This window comes from Pimephales promelas, chromosome 19, assembly GCF_988280905.1.
Source record: "Pimephales promelas chromosome 19, fPimPro1.hap1.1, whole genome shotgun sequence".
Classification (NCBI taxonomy): Eukaryota; Metazoa; Chordata; class Actinopteri; order Cypriniformes; family Leuciscidae; genus Pimephales; species Pimephales promelas.
This window is the reverse complement of record NC_142787.1, coordinates 9,345,931-9,365,077: the sequence shown is the minus strand read 5'-3', so window position 1 is coordinate 9,365,077 and position 19,147 is coordinate 9,345,931. Positions and strand designations below refer to the sequence as shown.

The following is a 19,147-nucleotide window of genomic DNA, read 5'->3' as shown; positions in this document are numbered from 1 at the left end:
TAGGCCGGACCCAAGTGGGCAACATGCACAAGACCCATCTCGGTCCCAGCTTTAACCCAGCCGATATTTATATGTGGGGCCCATGTGGGTTTGAAATGGGCTGAAAAATGGGCTTTGATTGGGATTGTCCACGGGTTACATAATGGCCCCATGTTAATTGCCCAGATGAATTTTATGTAGGATTACACTTGGTACTAGGCCGGACCCAAGTGGGCAACATGCACAAGACCCATCTCGGGCCCAGCTTTAACCCAGCCGACATTTGTATGTGGGTCCCATGTGGCTTTGAAATGAAAAGTGGGCTCTGTATGGGATTGTCCACGGGTTACATAATGGCCCTATGTAAATTGCCCAGATGAATTTTATGTAGGATTACACTTGGTACTAGGCCGGACCCAAGTGGGCAACATGCACAAGACCCATCTCGGGCCCAGCTTTAACCCAGCCGACATTTGTATGTGGGTCCCATGTGGCTTTGAAATGAAAAGTGGGCTCTGTATGGGATTGTCCACGGGTTACATAATGGCCCTATGTAAATTGCCCAGATGAATTTTATGTAGGATTACACTTGGTACTAGGCCGGACCCAAGTGGGCAACATGCACAAGACCCATCTCGGGCCCAGCTTTAACCCAGCCGACATTTGTATGTGGGTCCCATGTGGCTTTGAAATGAAAAGTGGGCTCTGTATGGGATTGTCCATGGGTTCCATTATGGTGCCATGTAAATCGCCCAGGTGGGTTTAATGTAGGATCGCACTTATAAACAGGTGGGCCCCAACTGGGCCACATGCACAAGACCTATCTTGGTCCCAGCTTTAGTTTTTTGTGGGTACTACAAGGTTACTATATGGGCTGAAATATGGGCTTTAAGTGGGTTTGTCCATAGGTTCCATGCTGGCCCCAGCAACTTGCTGGATTTCAGGATTCAGGATTTCTTTTATACAGGATTTCACAGGGCTTTAGGTGGGGCCCAACTAGGAATCATATGCATGTGGCCCAATTAGGGATCATCTGGGCTCCATCTAAATGAGTAGCAACACCACACAAACAAGTTTTAAAGCATTAGAGCACACAGTGATATTGAAATATTTTCAATTTTATTAAAATTATTCATCATCATATTATGCTATATTCTGAAATTCCAGGGACAATATTTAAAGAAGCAGATTTATGTCAGATTAAAGAGTATCTATTTAATACCTATTTGTTAAAATACATATTTTGAACCTGTATTTGACCCAGTCTTTACTGAACATTTGAACAGTACAGGATATAAATTGGTGACAGTTAGAAGAAGCAGCAACTATACAGTACATTTATCAGTACAGCTTACACTGCAGACAGTCATTTGCGCATCTAGACACTCTCCTCCTCCATCTCTTGTCCTGGACTATTTTGAGAGTTCCCTCTCAGTTCCTTGCCAGTTGATCTGTGTTGTCTTCTTAAGAGCCTCTGCAAAACATTTTTTTTTTTTTTTTTTTAGGGATTTTGATTTTAGAAAAATCATGTTACTTACACGTCACAATACCTTATGACAGAATAACAATTTTTACTCAGGATAAAAAAAAAAAAACAGCAAAAAAATTATATAGGAATGGTGACGGTTTTGGAATGTCACTGGAAGGGCATTTGGGAAATCAATAAAAAACAGTTTATAAAGTATGCATAATAAGTATAATGATTTATGATTACTTTTAAAGTAAAATTAGGAATGCTCCGATCAATCGGCCAGATATTAGGGTTAGGTTAACTAAGTAAGTAAGTAAAAGTTTATTTATATAGCACCTTTCACAGGTACAAGGCAACAAAGTGCCTTACAACAAAAACATTAATATCATAAAATACACACAATAAAAGCATAGACAGTACATGACCATATCATGTAACACAGGTACCTAATTAAAAGCCTGAACAAATAAATGAGACTTTAGTCTGCATTTGAAGGCATCAACAGAGTCAAAAGAGCGCATATACAGTGGGAGGGGGTTATTAAACGCCTTCTGAAGCAAAGCCATGAGTTTGTGTAAGAAAAATATTCGGTAACGCTTTAGATTACAGCCCGGAATGTACTATGTAATTAAGAGGAATTTACAGTGTAACTTTCTGCAATTATAGTGTACCTATAAAGGACTTGCATGTAAGTATATGGGTAAAGTTTTGGGAATAATGGGGTAACAACCAGGAGAATTAAAAATATATATTTATACTGTAAGTATTATAGAAATAAGGGTTACTTATTCTACTATTATGATACAACAGTCTTACATTTGGGAGCAATTTAGCGAGTACATACACTGCAAACCTTTTTGTAAAAATTGTGTATCAATACTGTATAGGCTTTTTTTAAAGGACAGGGTACATATATAGGCATTTATACAATTCTTTAATATTTTTTAAAAAAATTATAGCAAAAGTGCAGATGTTTAAGTTTTGGCTAACATGTTTCAAGGCAAGAAAAGCTAAGACTATTGCATTTTTTTTTAAATACTGGGACATATATTTTGTTTGATGTGGTTACAGGGTAAGTGGTGCTTGTATAATAAATAAAGGTTTCCAAGTCAGTGATATAAAACTGTGTATGTATTTTTATTGTACTTACCCTGTAACTACATGGAACAAGGGGGTAACAAGCACCACCACATGAAACAAGTGTATCTTTCCCCAATATTTAAGCAAAAGTTGCAATAGTTTTCGTTTCAGTGCACTTAAGTAAAAAAGATGACTTTATAAATGCATATGTACCCTGTACTTTTTTTTAAAAGCCTGTAATTTTAGAGTAGGTATTGGTTCACCTTTATTTCAAAAAGGTACGCAGTGTACAATTTTCTGGTGAAATTGCTCCCAAATGTAAGATTGTTATCACAATAGTAGGATAAACACCCTTTAGTCCTTTAATAGTATAAATAATTGTTTAATTCTCCTGGTTGTTACCTCCTTATTCCCCAAACTTAATATATTGTTCCTTTATACTTATATTGTAAGTATGTTATAGGTACACTATAATTACCAAAGGTTACGCTGTTAAATCGCTTTAATTACGCAGTACTTTCCAGGCTGTAATCTAAAGCATTATCAAATATTCATATTTAAAACTTTATTAAATAAAATAACCAGCTTCCGGCCAAGCAAACATACAGATTGCACTTAAGTGTAAAGTGCAACTTATGTGGTTTTAAGTTGATATTTACTCTACACCATTATGCACTACGCTACTTCTGACGTCACAAATTGACCTATGGCTAAGCCATTCAGTCAAACGCGATGAGCAGTGCGCACCTAACCTAATACACTCGGACATTCTCTGCTTCCACGTCCATTGAAATGCATTGCAGTTAGTCAGTTTTCATTAGGTTTTTTTGTCATTTTAAGTTTAAAATGGTCAAACGGTGTGCATGGGGTACATACAACTCCGACACTAGGTTCCCGAGAGACTGGGCGACGGTGTGTATTTCTTTACCCTTTCCCAAGCCACTTCTCAACAGAGATAAGTATCTGCTCTGGATTAAGTTATGCGATTAAGTCATGCGCCGCGGTAGACCACAACAACAACTAAAGTTAGCCTTCTAGCTGCTTTGTACATCATGTCACTTAGCTTAATTAACGTATCTGTAAATAACCGAGATAACAAATGTTAACAATGTTGTGCTGAATGATTCATGTAAATACTGTAGCACCAAACGGTGATGGCAACGATATGCGGTATATCACGTTTACATTGTGACCTGTAAATTACATTTTTGCCTGGAACTGAAGCTTTTCATCGACCTTCTCAACAATAAAATTATTAATATAACCCTCCAATGCATAGTTAAGGCCCTTAAGGTGACTTTGAGATGATATATATTTCTGTCTCCAAAAATCACCAATTGCCTCCTGAAAAATGTCTGCCATAGCGCCTGTCCCCGAATGTTGACTGTTTGTCCAAGTGAGTGGAGGGGGCGTGGCTTAGCCATAGGTCAATTGCATAAGTTTGCAAGTAGGCTGCTTATGGCCATTTAGTTGGAAGCTAGTTGTTTTACTTTAAAAAGTTTAAATATGAATATTTTTCAAACAAAATTTTTGCTTCAGAAGGCCTTTATTAACCCCCCTGGAGCCGTGTGGAGTTTATGATGGATGGATGCACTTTTTTGAGCTTTTTTAAACTAATAGTTGCAATCCACTGCCATTACGAAACTTGGAAGCATCAGGGTGTTTATTAATAAAACTCTGATTGTATTTGTCTGAAAGAAGAACGTGGGCTAATATACACCAAAGGATGGCTTGAGGGTGAGTAAATCATGGGCTAAATACTCTAATTAAATTATGTAAAATCTAATTTTGAAAAATGTATTAAATTAAGTACAATCAAAACACCTCAAAAAGGTTAATAAATCCATACCGGAAGTGGCAGTACAATGTAGTAGTAGATAAAGAGCAATCCTCCACCAAATTGCCAGTACTCATCTGGATCCTTGGTCAATCTGGGATGGGGTGGGGTGATGCGTCCTTAACAATATTAAAACAAAACGTATCAATATCATACCAACATTTGCCATTATAAAACATTCAGAGAACATGAAAAATAGCCCAATAGCTCCCCGGTCTCCACTGTGTGTGTTTAATACTCACTGCTGTGTGTGTGTGTGTGTGTGCACTTGAATGGATGAAATGAAGAGCACAAATTCTGAGTTTGGGGACACATGTCACATCACATCAATTAAAGCTTTAAAAAAAGAAATTGCTACTCCAAAATCAAACAAACCATCAAACAATTTTACCTGTAGCCACATTTATCCTGTTATGACACGTCTGAGGGTCTTTCCCTTGATGTTCTTCCGTGAACTAAATAAAGGGCTCATGATGGTGACATGTTCTCCTTTCTTTGTCACTTTAGAGGAAGAAAGACATAAAGATAATTAGTTACTCAGATTTGTCACTGGTAGAGGATATGACTTTTGATGATGAGTATAATACTTTTGACAACATAATGTATTAATCCCAATGTAAGGTTTAGAAGCAATGGTTAAAACTGACTTACATAATGAAGTTGATAATCATGCCGTTGTGGATTTGTCTCTCTGTTGGGTGCCTGCTCTCCCCCCAAAAATCTTCTTCCAGTGCTTGATATATAAAAATAATAAAAAAATAAAAAAATCTCTTAAGATTAGCAGTTGTCAGTTTTTTAAGAGGTGATGTCAAAATATTTAGAAACGGGCATCTACTAAAATATAAGAGATTTAACGTTAGACCAATAACATTTCTCAACTCTTCTGTAGATTCCAGTGTTTCAGAGAGTAAATGACCGTTTTATCAGTCAAATCATATTTATATAGCGCTTTTCACAATATATCAGTCACTTTACTCATTTGGATTCTACTTCCCTAGTAAATAAATAAATAACTTCTACCAGAATATATTAGAACACATTTCATACTAATTATACTTCAATTTCATTAACATAATTATTGACACATCACCTAAGAAGACTTTATTACACAATGAACATTATATAGCTGCTATATATTACGACCAAAAAATAAAGTAATAACGTTACCACTATTAAGTGTACCAAAAGTATATTTGCAATAGTTCCACTTTAGCACAATCAAATACACTTACTCAGAAGCACTAACGTTGCTTTCAGATAAATATGGTTAGCTACCCGTTATGTTAACGTTACAAACACAACTGCAGGTAACTTAGTAGCCTACGTCCGTTATCCGTTTATAAAACTCTCGTATGTGACGTTAACGTTAAGTTACACAGAACATTTCTGGGTAGTTAATGAACTCCATTCACACACGTTTTGTTTATCTGCATTATATATTCAACCATGAACTATATTAACACTCTCATCCACTTATTTGAATGTAATACCTAAACGTTTATATCTCAGTTTTTCTAAAATGATAGTGGAGACAGAAAAATGTTCTCTTACCTGATCGCCAATATTGCAGGATCTCACGCATCCAGTCTGAGCGTCTTCTGTGTGTTCACATCTTCTGTTCTCCTTCGTTTACATGTCACATCGCAAATTAGTTCAAAATAATAATTGAAAGACCGAGTAATCTTGCTGAGCAGCCGTCGTCATCAACTCAAATGTATTTGATTTTTCAAACTTGACCAGTAAAAAGGCGCGCACAGTTGTCATTGGCCAGTTACATAGATGACAGTCAGATTAACCAATCATGATCAAAGAAGGTGAAACAACCGAAGTTACGACGTCACTCTGTAGGCCAAAACGCAGAAGTGAATTTGCATTTTAGCATTACAGTTCCCTCGCTCTAAAGCCTATGGGTTTTTTGAATGGGTTTTTGCTAAATCTCCTGAAATAAGGTCTCTGGTGAACAGAGCCTCTAAATATTTTCACGTTTTGATCTATGACAGAACACACAATTATAACCTGCTTGTGTTTTTTTTTTTTTAAACTTTATTGTGTCGGATTGTGTTTTTTAAAATCTTTAAATATACTTCAAAATGTATATAAATTTTGGATTAACTTGTAAAGATTATCTTGCTAGACAAAACGTGTAAGGGTCACAACCCTCTGTTAAACACAGATCTTATTTTTTGCGATTTTCCAAAAGTCTATGGGGAAAATGCATTGCTTTTTTACCGAGGGAACCCATGCGCCGCTAGCTTCCGGGTTGTCCTACAAAGTGACGTCATCACTTCGGCACTCTATTGTTTCAGTGGTAATGATTAAAAAAAAAAAAAAAAAAAAAGTGGTAATGATTTTTTTTTTTTTTTTTTAAGAAATCCGTGTTTAATTTAATTTGTAGGCTATATTATTTGATTACTGTTTTTATGAAAGTGTGTGAATAAAAATGTAATCCTGCAAGCTAAACTTTAGGCACACACACAAAATTGTAAACCCCAAACAAAATCGCACAAAGCAAAAAAAGTTTATTCTGCACTTGTTGAGATTGAAATTATATCCATTATTTTTATTATTGTTAATAATATACTGATTCTATTTCAACACAAATTTATATTTTTGAAGTGGTGTTTTGATCAAAATATCATAAAATGCTACAATAATAATTAGAAATTAATAATTAGAAATAATAATAATTTAAATATTATGGATTTCTCGAAGACATGACATGATTCAACAAACAGATAAAAAAATTCAACTGTTTAGCATTAAAATGTTACATTTGTGTACATTGTGTGCATTCTGTACTCCCGCTGCAAATGTGATTTTTGAATTTAGTTTTGATTTTCCCTTCAAACACTGCATGTTGCATTCTAACTTTTTTTACTTGGGCTATTTCATCATCTGGACTGAGTCTCTTTCAATAATCAAAACCCTAACCCTAACCCCAATATTTAAAATCTCTAGAATTACATTGTCACTAACTGACTGACTAGAAAACTCTTGAGTATTTCCATTGAATAAGGGCATTTGGCTGATGCTAGGGGTTTGATTTATTCTAGCCATCTCAAGTCATTAGAATATTTTGATAGATAAGTAGCTTCTGTAACCCGTTCTTCATATTGTACAGTGACCATTTTCGGGATATTTTGAACCATTTGTATAACTATATTGAGATAAGCATATTGCAGTAACTCAGAAGTTTGCAGTAACAAAATTAAACCACTAAAAGTTGACACTTTGAATATTTAGTGTCAATGATTAGGGTTGGAACTAATATCTGCTGAACGCCAACACTCCAGGACTGGATTTGAAGAGCCGTGGCCTATACTGTATCCTATTGCCAACAGTATTGGGACACCCATCCAAGTTATTGAATGGGGGTGTTTCAATCACTTCCATTGCCACAGTTGTATAAAATCAAGCACCTAGGTATGCAGGTGCTTCTACAAACATGTGTAAAAACATAGGTTGCTTTCAGGAGCTCAGTGAATTCAAGCGTGGTACCATGATAGGTTTCCACCTGTGGAATAAGTCAATTTGTGAAATTTCCTCACTACTAAATATGGTCAACTGTTAGTGGTATTTTAACAAGGATTATACTGTAAATCATAAATATACTGTATATAAATGTTTTAATGATTGCACAGATATGTTTTTTTTTACAAGTGTATAGTTTATGAAGTCATTTACAGATGCACAATTTATATTTATTCCATAGTTCATTATATTCACAATTATACTTGTATATATTTCCGCATTAAGGATCCATATAGAGATTACTTATGTGGAAACTACTTTGGGCCCATGTAGGCAGCCTATATGGGACTGTTTGTGTTTGCCCATGTCTGACCCATGCGGTTTATCAAAATGGGCCCCATATATTTTTCACATTCAGAACCCATATAGAGATTACCTATGAGGGAACTACCTTGAGCCCATGTAGGCAGCCTATATGGGACTGCTTGTGTTTGCCCATATCTGACCCATGCGGTTTATCAAAATGGGCCCCATATATTTTTCACATTCAGAACCCATATAGAGATTACCTATGAGGGAACTACCTTGGGCCCATGTAGGCAGCCTATATGGGACTGTTTGTGTTTGCCCATATCTGACCCATGCGGTTTATCAAAATGGGCCCCATATATTTTTCACATTCAGAACCCATATAGAGATTACTTATGAGGGAACTACCTTGGGCCCATGTAGGCAGCCTATATGGGACTGCTTGTGTTTGCCCATATCTGACCCATGCGGTTTATCAAAATGGGCCCAATATATTTTTCACATTCAGAACCCATATAGAGATTACCTATGAGGGAACTACCTTGGGCCCATGTAGGCAGCCTATATGGGACTGCTTGTGTTTGCCCATATCTGACCCATGCGGTTTATCAAAATGGGCCCCATATATTTTTCACATTCAGAACCCATATAGAGATTACCTATGAGGGAACTACCTTGGGCCCATGTAGGCAGCCTATATGGGACTGTTTGTGTTTGCCCATATCTGACCCATGCGGTTTATCAAAATGGGCCCCATATATTTTTCACATTCAGAACCCATATAGAGATTACTTATGAGGGAACTACCTTGGGCCCATGTAGGCAGCCTATATGGGACTGTTTGTGTTTGCCCATGTCTGACCCATGCGGTTTATCAAAGTGGGCCCCATATGTTTTTCCCATTCAGAACCCATATAGAGATTACCTATGAGGGACCTACCTTGGGCCCATGTAGGCAGCCTAAATGGGACTGTTTGTGTTTGCCCATGTCTGACCCATGCGGTTTATCAAAGTGGGCCCCATATGTTTTTCCCATTCAGAACCCATATAGAGATTACCTATGAGGGAACTATCTTGGGCCTATATAGGTTGCTTATATGGGATTGATTGTGTTTGCACATGTCTGTCCGATATAGTTTGGCCATGTGGGCCCCATATGTATTGCCCCATTCAAAACCCATATAGAGATTACCAACGTGGGTGCCACATTGGGCTCATGTAGGCAGCCTATATAGGACTGATTGTGTTTGCCCATGTCTGACCCATATGGGTTATGAAAGTGGACCCCATATATTTTACCCATTCATAACCCATATAGAGATTATCTATGTGGGTACTACCTTGGGCCCACGCAGGCAGCCTATATGGGACTGGTTGTATTTCCCAATGTCTCACCCATTTGATAAACCCAAATGGGCCCCATTTGTGTTCCCCATTTTGAGCCCATGCCCTCATTTCCCATTAGTGACCCAACTAGGACCCACATAGGGAGCCCACCTATTTTTGCCCATGTGGGACCGACGTAGCTGACCCAAGTGGGCCCCAGAAAAGATGCCCATTTTGGGACCATACCCACTTGGTACCCACGTAGCCCAAGCATAAACCATGTGGGGCCCACATATACATGTTGGCTGGGTACATACAATAGGTCATAGCTAAAGTAAGATCATGCTTTGAATTAAGACGAGTAAAATTAAATATTTGCTCAATACCAACTTTACTTCTGCTGCGTCATGGACCACAGAGGCACATTGCGTCTCTGAAAATGTGTGGCGATTGTCTAAATGATAAAACTTAATTTACATAAGAGCAAATAAGAGCAGTCCAATGATTTCTTTTAAAACAAAAACATTGTGACAAACTTTCATTTCATGAGACATGGACAAAAATACTCTTTGAAATATTTACTCTTTGACACCAAAGCACAGATCTTGATTTATAACATTTTTTATTTTATTTTGAACAAACGATATTTAGTCAAAATAATAACTTAGGTTAAATTTTATGCAAATATTATACAGAAGTCTTGTAAGATACGATTTTAATAAAACTTTAAAGATTTGATTTAAACAATCTTTTCATTTTAAAAGATCTAAACTTTTAAGAGTATGCTTTTAAATGAATTTACAATAAATAAAGCTCTGAAAAGCAGACTAGCATTGCACACGCTGTGACATAATTGTGGCCCAGAGGCTTATCTGTCCTGTAACTCCTCCGTCTCTATGAGGGTGTGATGGTTCATCTCGAATATGCTGTTACAGTACAAAAATCGTTATGGCTATATTAATAAAAATTATACTTCAGGTCGCCGTTACAGTCAATCATTAGAGTAATCTTCTAAAAGATAAATAGAAGATACGAATGTATTCAAACTATAAAGATTTAATTTAAACAATTTTTTAAAAGATCATATTCAAACTTTTACGATTATTCTTTGAAATAAATTCTTAAATCTAGACTAATGTCATATAGCTACCATATGTAGAAACATGTTTAGATTTTATGTTTTCTTAGCGAAACAGGTGTGACAATGATGTGATAAACCCCTTGTAAGATTTTGTGTAAGACAGACACCTCCTCGTGAAAGTGACTCTCAAAATGAACACACCCACACAGAACATGTCTAACATGCGCGGGGTGTTTGAGAGAGAAAGAGGGAGAGGGGGAGAGAGAAAGAGAGAGAAATATTATTTTTATATAGTTTATTTTTATATTTAATGTATATACTTTTAAAGAACAGCATGTTTTTCAACGTTATAGTATGAAATATTATATTTGTAAATTAATAATTGCACATTTATAACCATTTCATTTATATACTTTTGAAGATCAGTGTTTTTCAACTATAGTTAGTGTTAAATATTATATTTGTAAATGACTAGATTTAAATTTTATAACCATTTAATTTATATAGAACATAATGTTTTTCAACTTTAGTGTGACATATATCATTTCATTTATTTATAAAGCACAACAGAAGCTGACGACTGTGCTGTACAAATGGAGAAGTAAAAAACAAACCACACACAATGCACTAATAACAAACTATAAAACACTAGGTTAGGGTTTAGAGAAACCAACGTTATGAATGAAATGCAAGAGTAAAAACATTAGACTGTAGCTTAGATTTAAATTCATGTACAGACGATGCGGACCTTACAGATAAAGGAAGAAGACTATTCCATATCCTAGGACCGGCCGCTGAAAACGCACGATCTTGGATATGGCAGTATAATGCTGTCTGAGGATCGCAACGATCTTGTTAATTTTTTCACATTTAAAAGATCTGACAGGTAGGATGGTGCAAGCCCAGTCAAAGCCTTAAAACTAGCAACAAAATTTATATAACACACTGGCAACCAATTTAGAGATAATAAAATCGTAAAAAAAAAAAAAAAAAAGTAATGTGTTCTCTCGTTTAGAGTCTAAATAATCGTAGTCAGTATTCGGGGTTTGCTTTTCCAACAGAGGGGCCAAAAAACAATTGCTTCAGTCTTACTCTCATTCAAGTGCAGAAAATTCAAGGACATGCAGGACCGTATGTCAGATAAGCAGGCAAGCAAAGTTTCTAGGCCTTGCTTGTCATTATGTTTCAAAGGGAGATAGATTTAAGTGTCGTCTGCATTAAAATCAAAAGACACCGCGTGATTCCTAAAAATTGAGCCTAGTGGTAGCATGTATAGTGAAAGTAATTATAATATATATATATATATAAATTGTCCTCACTTCCACAGTGTCTTCAGGAATGCGGAGGGTATCATGTAACACCCCCACACACACACACACAGACACAAAAAACACACATTCAGATGCACTCTGCTCACTTATGTTTTGAGCCATGAGCCATGAATGAGAGGGGCATTTGCATTGTTTTTTCATAAGCAGTTTGTTTCAACAATCTTTTATTTAAAATGAAATGCTTGGTTCAGTGGATAGTCTTTTTTAATTTATATTATTTTTACAGAACAGATAAACCTCGACACTTTTTTTCTTATCACTTTCACAGCTGCAGCTCAGGAGAGGGGATGCGGCGACGTTCAAAACACTCAAACAGACACTTTCTCTCATTGTTTCAAAAGCCACAGTTAAAACAAGCCATGATCAAGACTTGAAGAGGTCAATAGGTCATAAAACTAACTGTCAAACCCATTTGATCCCTTTTGATCTTTACAGTTAAAAACAAAATGTTAAAAATGATATTATCAAGCCTAGAAGGGTCAATAGGTTAAAAAACTAACTGTCAAATCCAATTTGATCCCTTTAATCTTATCTTTACAAATAAAAACAAATAATAAAAAAGGACATTATCAAAGCTAGGCGGTCAACAGGTCATAAAACTAACTGTCAAATTCAATTTGATCCATTTAATCTTATCTTTACAAATAAAAACAAATGTTAAAAAAGGACATTATCAAGGCTAGGTGGTCAATAGGTCATAAAACTAACTGTCAAATCCATTTGATGCCTTTTGATCTTATCTCGCTAACACAGATGGCTCTCTTTTTATCTCATTTTTGATACTTTTTATCTCATTTTTGATACTTTTTATCTCATTTTGATACTTTTTATCACCTCTTATCTCCTTTGCTCTAGATTCAACCCTTTCATCCTATGCCAAAAGGGGCGTGGGAAAGGGGCGGGAAGGGGCGGGAAGGGGCGGGTCACCTGTCAATCAATCATCTTTTTGACATAAAGTGCATCCTATTACTACTAAAACGTACTATATTTTAACTGTCTTGTCTGTTCTCCTTTTTCACAGGTGTGAGCTGTGCATGTTAAGAAGACCCCTATCCATCTTGACGACCGATGAATTGTAAATCTAATCTAATTTAATTATTCTATTTATCTAACTACTACTACTATACCTTGGTCCAGTACTGACCCACTGAGAACATTTTAAACGGATTTTTATCCATCTGTGAATTTTGTCTATCTGCAAGTTGTTTAGAATTGTTGTGTGAAAATAAACGTTACAGTACAGTTTAAGGTTTAATTGCATAAAAGCTTGGATAGAAAACTTCCTATTGCAAAAGTTAGAACATAAGTCTGCATATAAATAATTATTGATATCCGTAATGCAAGTTTTTCATGGCACATGTGCATGATGAGGTTGTTTTGTGTTTATTTAATTTTTTTTTTTAAAGGACACTGGATAACTTGTCATTTTGTTATACTCATCTGGATTGGTGGTTTACTCGTCAAAGCTTTTATAGTTTATAAGTTTATATGTGTCTCCCAGCCCTGCAAATCTGGTCCCTTAGATAGAAAGCAGCCAAAAACCCTTTAAAATCAGCAACTGACCAGTTAGACAGTCTATCTCAAACCAATAGACAATCTTAGACTAGTTTAAGCTGTTTTACCCCAGCAGGGAGTGGGTGGATGAGTTGTTACGAACTATCTTTCTAATAGATTGATCAGATAGCACCCCTTTAATCTTTTCTATTTTACCTGTTCATGATAATTCTTGCATGTATTTATGCATAATTGTTCATGATTGTCATGCATGATTTTTATTGTATTATATTACATTTTTATTATTAATGTATTTAATTGTATTAATGTATTTAAATGTATATTATGTAAATGTACTAATGTGTTTGAAAATACACAATAAACCTTGTGCAGTTAAAGCTTCAATTGTTCTTTTTTCTATTTCCCATTAACAGTTAAAATAATATTTCTACTGATTTTCTACAGGTTACACAGTAGCACTATAAAATAAATACAATAACATTTCATACTATACAGTATTATTAAAAATTAACAGTGTAATTCTGTACTTTAATATGGTAAGAAATTACAGTAAAATAATGTTATTTAATTTGCAGTATGCTTAACAGTACTGTAGTTAGTGTTACGGTAATTTTACTGTTAAATGAAATACAGCAAGTACTGGATAATTGTTGCCAGTAAGTTACTGTTAATTTGACAAGAAATTTTTTACAGTGCAGTATTTTTCTTCTGCTGTCTAAAGTTTAGATGTCTGTCAATTTAAACTTGTATACATTTTATCCCTAGGTTATTGATTAAAACGAACATGAACAACACTGTAACACTGTGTTACAGTTGCCCCCGAGCCACAAGGTCCATTGTAATAAGCTTGTTTGTGTGTGTTGACATACTTTTCTGTTAAAAAAAAATTAACATATTTCACTAAATTCTATTGTAAAACTTCATTTTAAAAGGGTGTATTAAAATAAATGTTTGTTCCAGTATTAACAAATCATCAATTAACATTTTTTATATAAAATAATGTGTGTTTTATATGTGCTTGACAAAGTGGGAATAAATATAAACTCTTAAAATTAACAGCAGTAACGTGATTACTTTGACGTATGCTTTTATTTGAGATAAAGTGGGTTAATAGGAGTTATTTCTCAGTGTTACAATTGCCCCCACACTGCATTTAATTAAATATTTTAGTCTTGTACTTATAAGTGAAAATATATAAATTGTATTATTAATTAGTGCACATATATATGTTTCTTGTATCAAAAGATGACTAGTCTATCTCAAGTAGTTTGTGAGTTATTAAGGAAAATGTAAAATACCTTACAATTGCCCCCGGTCTCCCTTACAGACGATTGGTTTATGACATCACAGTCCTGATTCGAAAGCATACAGTATCTTGAAGCAGCACTGTACAGAGTACATACGATTGGTGTATGACATCACAGTCCTGATTCGAAAGCATACAGTATCTTGAAGCAGCACTGTCCAGAGTACAGACGATTGGTGTATGACATCACAGTACTGATTCGAAAGCATGTATGATCTTGAAGCAGCCGAACAACCAATACTTATAAAAGTAATTGGATCAAACATAAAAAATTAAGTATTCCTAACTTTTCAACGTTTACTTAACATACAACGCATTCTCACCCCAAGGCGTCACCTTTGACCATGCTTCAATATTTGACGTTTTAGGCGCCCTTTAGCGTCACTTACATGACGCGATCCTAATGCGTCCTCTAACTGACGCTAAAGGAAAGCGTCTGTTAGAGGACGCGGTTAGGTTTAGGTGTGGGGTGGGGGTAGGGTACACGCGATCCTAGGGCGTCATTTAACTGACGCTAAAGGGCGCCTAAAGCGTCAGATATTGAAGCATGTCCAAATGCTTCCCAAGGCGTCAGTTAGGTGACGCCTTGGGAGTGAGAATGGGCTGTAACATATAACAAAAAAATAAGTTACTAGGTTCACTTAAATGTATGCATAAATAAAATAATAAAAAAAAAAACATAACGCATGTCAACTACTACAATAATTGCATAAAAATTAAGTAAATCGATTGTATCATTTTAAGTAACTGTATGAGCCAGGTGATATAGGCTATGCAATTTCCCGTGATGCCTATCCAGACAAAAAATTATGAAACACATGTGAAGACGTTGAGAAGCGGTAAGCTTATTTTTTGTACTTAGGCCTATATACATGATCATTTATTGCATTTTTGGTCAAAAAATTTACTTTTAACTGAATTTCAGAATTGCTACAAATTTTGCATCAACAATTAGAAACGTTTCTTACGAATGCAAACATTTGTAGTCTACATGTTAACGAATGAAATAAGTGTTTTGCACGCGAGTAGCTATATATTGTGTTTTTTCAAAATATATGACCATGATGTTGGCTCGTATATGCATTAATGGTGTGTTCACACCGAACGCGAATTTAATTGCGATAGCAGAGTACATTCATAGTCAATGCAAAGACGCGAAGACGCATCATTCGCGCCGGGCGTCACGAATTGGGTGACTCGTTTGCCGCGAACGTCTTTCTCAGTAGAACATTTTTAACTTGAGCGGGCTGCGGAAGATTCAAGCGTCTAACTAGACGCGACGTGTTTGACACGTTCGGTGTGACCAATTCGGACTGCGCTCTCTCTCCCACGGATAGATTATAGGCCTACTTTATTAGCGAGTTGTTTTTGGATAAAACAAATGTACTTTGCATACTTACAAATTCCCATGTTCTCTATCTCTATTGTCTATAGGCCTACATGGATCGCGGGAAAGGGGGCCTTGGGCGCGGGTTAGCCTACTTTTGGTAACGTTAACATACAAATATTAAATTCGAAAGCACATTGCCTACAGATCCGTGTGCACGATTTATCATTAAATAATGGCAATCTTGATTCTAGCACAATATTATTCTTAAATGACAGCGACAATTCAGTAAATTAAACCTTCAAAATTATTATCAAAATAAGTAAATACCCTTTAAACAAAAGTTTAGCTTCAAACAAAGATTGTAGATCTTTACTGTTTTCCAGTAGTTACTGCTAAAATGTTTTTGAAGAGATTCGTTCATAACCTCTGGAGGAAAGTCATTAATTAACTTCTGTTTTGTTTAAATTAATAGATATTATTTAATAGACTATTTTTATATATATATATTTATAGGCATTTAATAATGGACTAATTTGTTGCATTTAATTGTTTTTTATTGATTTTTGAAAAAATTACACACACACACACACACACTAAGATTGTTTAATATTTTTAAAAGAAGTCTCTTCCGCCCACCAAGCCTTCATTTCTTTGATCCAAGAAAAACTGTAATATTGTGACTATATTATTATTATTATTTTAACAACTATTTTCTATTTGAATATATTTTAAGATGCAATTTAAATAAATAATAAAGTGAAATGCTTTATTGTGTGTGATTTGCATGTTATTTATTTTAAGACATGTAAGCTGAAGATCTAAACTAAGTTAAAATGGTTGGTTCAACTGATTTAATTGTCTTATTTTATATATATCAATGAGCTTAAATTTTAAGTTAACAGAACTAAGATTTGTTTTGATCTCACATGGCCTGCACTGTGTTGGATTTACTTAAAAGATATGTGCACATTTTTTGATACAAAAATGGTGCATATATATTTTAAGTAAATCCAACTCATCATTTTTTAGAGTGTGGACAATATGAAACTAAAACGACATAAGCTTAATTTAAAATGTCTTAGGAACTACTGGATATTTAGAGGTGGATAACCGCAATTGAAAGGTGGATAAACGCACTTTGGAGGTGCAAACGCAATTCCCGAATATTGGGAGGTGGGTAAATGGCATTTACGTGCATTTAGCCTCCACTACATCTCTGGGTGTATGTATGACATCACAGTACTGATTCGCAATCATACAATATACAGTGATCAAATAAAGCAGCAGTATACAGAGTACAGACGATTGGTGTATGACATCACAGTACTGATTTGAAAGCATACAACATACAGTGATCAAATAGAAGCAGCACTATACAGAGTACAGACGATTGGTGTATGACATCACAGTACTGATTCGAAAGCATACAGCAGACAGTGATCGACAGCACTGTACAGAGTACAGACGATTGGTGTATGCAGAGGTGTAGTTGTAAAAAAAGAGGTGGGTAAACTATAAATTCTGGTGGACCAAGACGTGGTCACCAGGTAAGGTGGGCCACTGCCTACCGGTGTATGTGTGTCTCCTGATGACATTGCTATATAGGGAGGGCTCGACATTAAGCCTTTTCATACGCTAAGTAAATCTGCCTTTCACTTGTCCGAGTAAAAAAGTTGCTTGTTCGGATTTTTTTTTAAAATTTGACTTATTCTTAAAAAATATTCTCATCACTGATATATCAGCTTTGATATTTAAATCACCATATTGTAATTTCTGCACCTTTAAAGGGCACCCCCTCCCCCAATATTATTAAATGTATATGCTTCATATTTCATTTTAAATTCCTAAATTTGATCAATAAATTCAATTATCTCTAATAATAAGACACCATAGGGCTGTTACCCTAGGGGTTGATCAAATTAAATCATTTACACTGAAAAATTACAATTGCATGAAATAATGTTATGAAATTATTTTTAATTTACATATAAGAAAGAATGATGTTACTTTTAAACATTTAACACTAAACCGCCAGTAGGTGGTGGCAGGCGACCGTCTTAATGAGTGAAAAAGTTCGTCTTAGGTTTAACAACCTATACTAAATTAACTAAATTAAAGAAACTAAATTAACGACATAAGCTTAATTTAAAATGTCTTAGGAACTAGGATATTTAGAGGTGGATAAACGCAATTGAAAGGTGGATAAACGCACTTTGGAGGTGGGTAAACGCAATTCCCGAATATTGGGAGGTGCGTAAACGGCTTTTGTGCATTTAGCCTCCACTACATCCCTGGGTGTATGACATCACAGTACTGATTCGAAAGCGTATACTTTGATCACCTTGACGAAGCACTATACTGCAGTGTACAGACGATTGGTGTATGACATCACAGTGATTCGAAAGCATACACTATACTTTGATCACTTTGACGAAGCACTGGGGAGACCGGGGGCAATTGTAACAGGGGGCAATTGTACCACACTCAATTCCTCCAATCAGAAACAAGCTAGAGTGATGACACTTAATCTGTACATGCCCAATAGGATTCTCTCTCTATCTGTGGAAAAGAAGCGTGACATTTTCAACTTTAGCAGAAGTTATTAACGACAAACTGATTTTGAGGTGTGAAAGTTATTTTTTGGATGTACAGTATTTTTCTTCTGCTGTCTAAAGTTTAGATGTTTGTCAATTTAAACTTGTATACATTTTATCCCTAGGTTATTGATTAAAAACGAACATGAACAACACTGTAACACTATGTTACAGTTGCCCCCGAGCCACAAGGTCCATTGTAATAAGCTTGTTTGTGTGTGTTGACATACTTTTCTGTTAAAAAAAAAATGAACATATTTCACTAAATTCTATTGTAAAACTTCATTTTAAAAGGGTGTATTAAAATAAATGTTTGTTCCAGTATTAACAAATCATCAATTAACATTTTTTATGTAAAATAATGTGTGTTTTATATGTGCTTGACAAAGTGGGAATAAATATAAACTCTTAAAATTAACAGCAGTAACGTGATTACTTTGACGTATGCTTTTATTTGAGATAAAGTGGGTTAATAGGAGTTATTTCTCAGTGTTACAATTGCCCCCACACTGCATTT

General features: G+C 35.3%; 1 long non-coding RNA gene across 1 annotated transcript; it reads right to left on the bottom strand.

Moving 5' to 3' along the window:
- Window positions 1–815: 815 nt before the first annotated feature.
- LOC120485833 (uncharacterized) lies at window positions 816–6,241 on the bottom strand. The gene is made up of 5 exons (XR_016147668.1): window positions 5,919–6,241; window positions 5,019–5,100; window positions 4,759–4,868; window positions 4,380–4,486; window positions 816–1,453 (listed from the first exon to the last, which is right to left on the bottom strand). It is a non-coding gene; the product is annotated as an uncharacterized LOC120485833 (long non-coding RNA).
- Window positions 6,242–19,147: the final 12,906 nt, after the last annotated feature.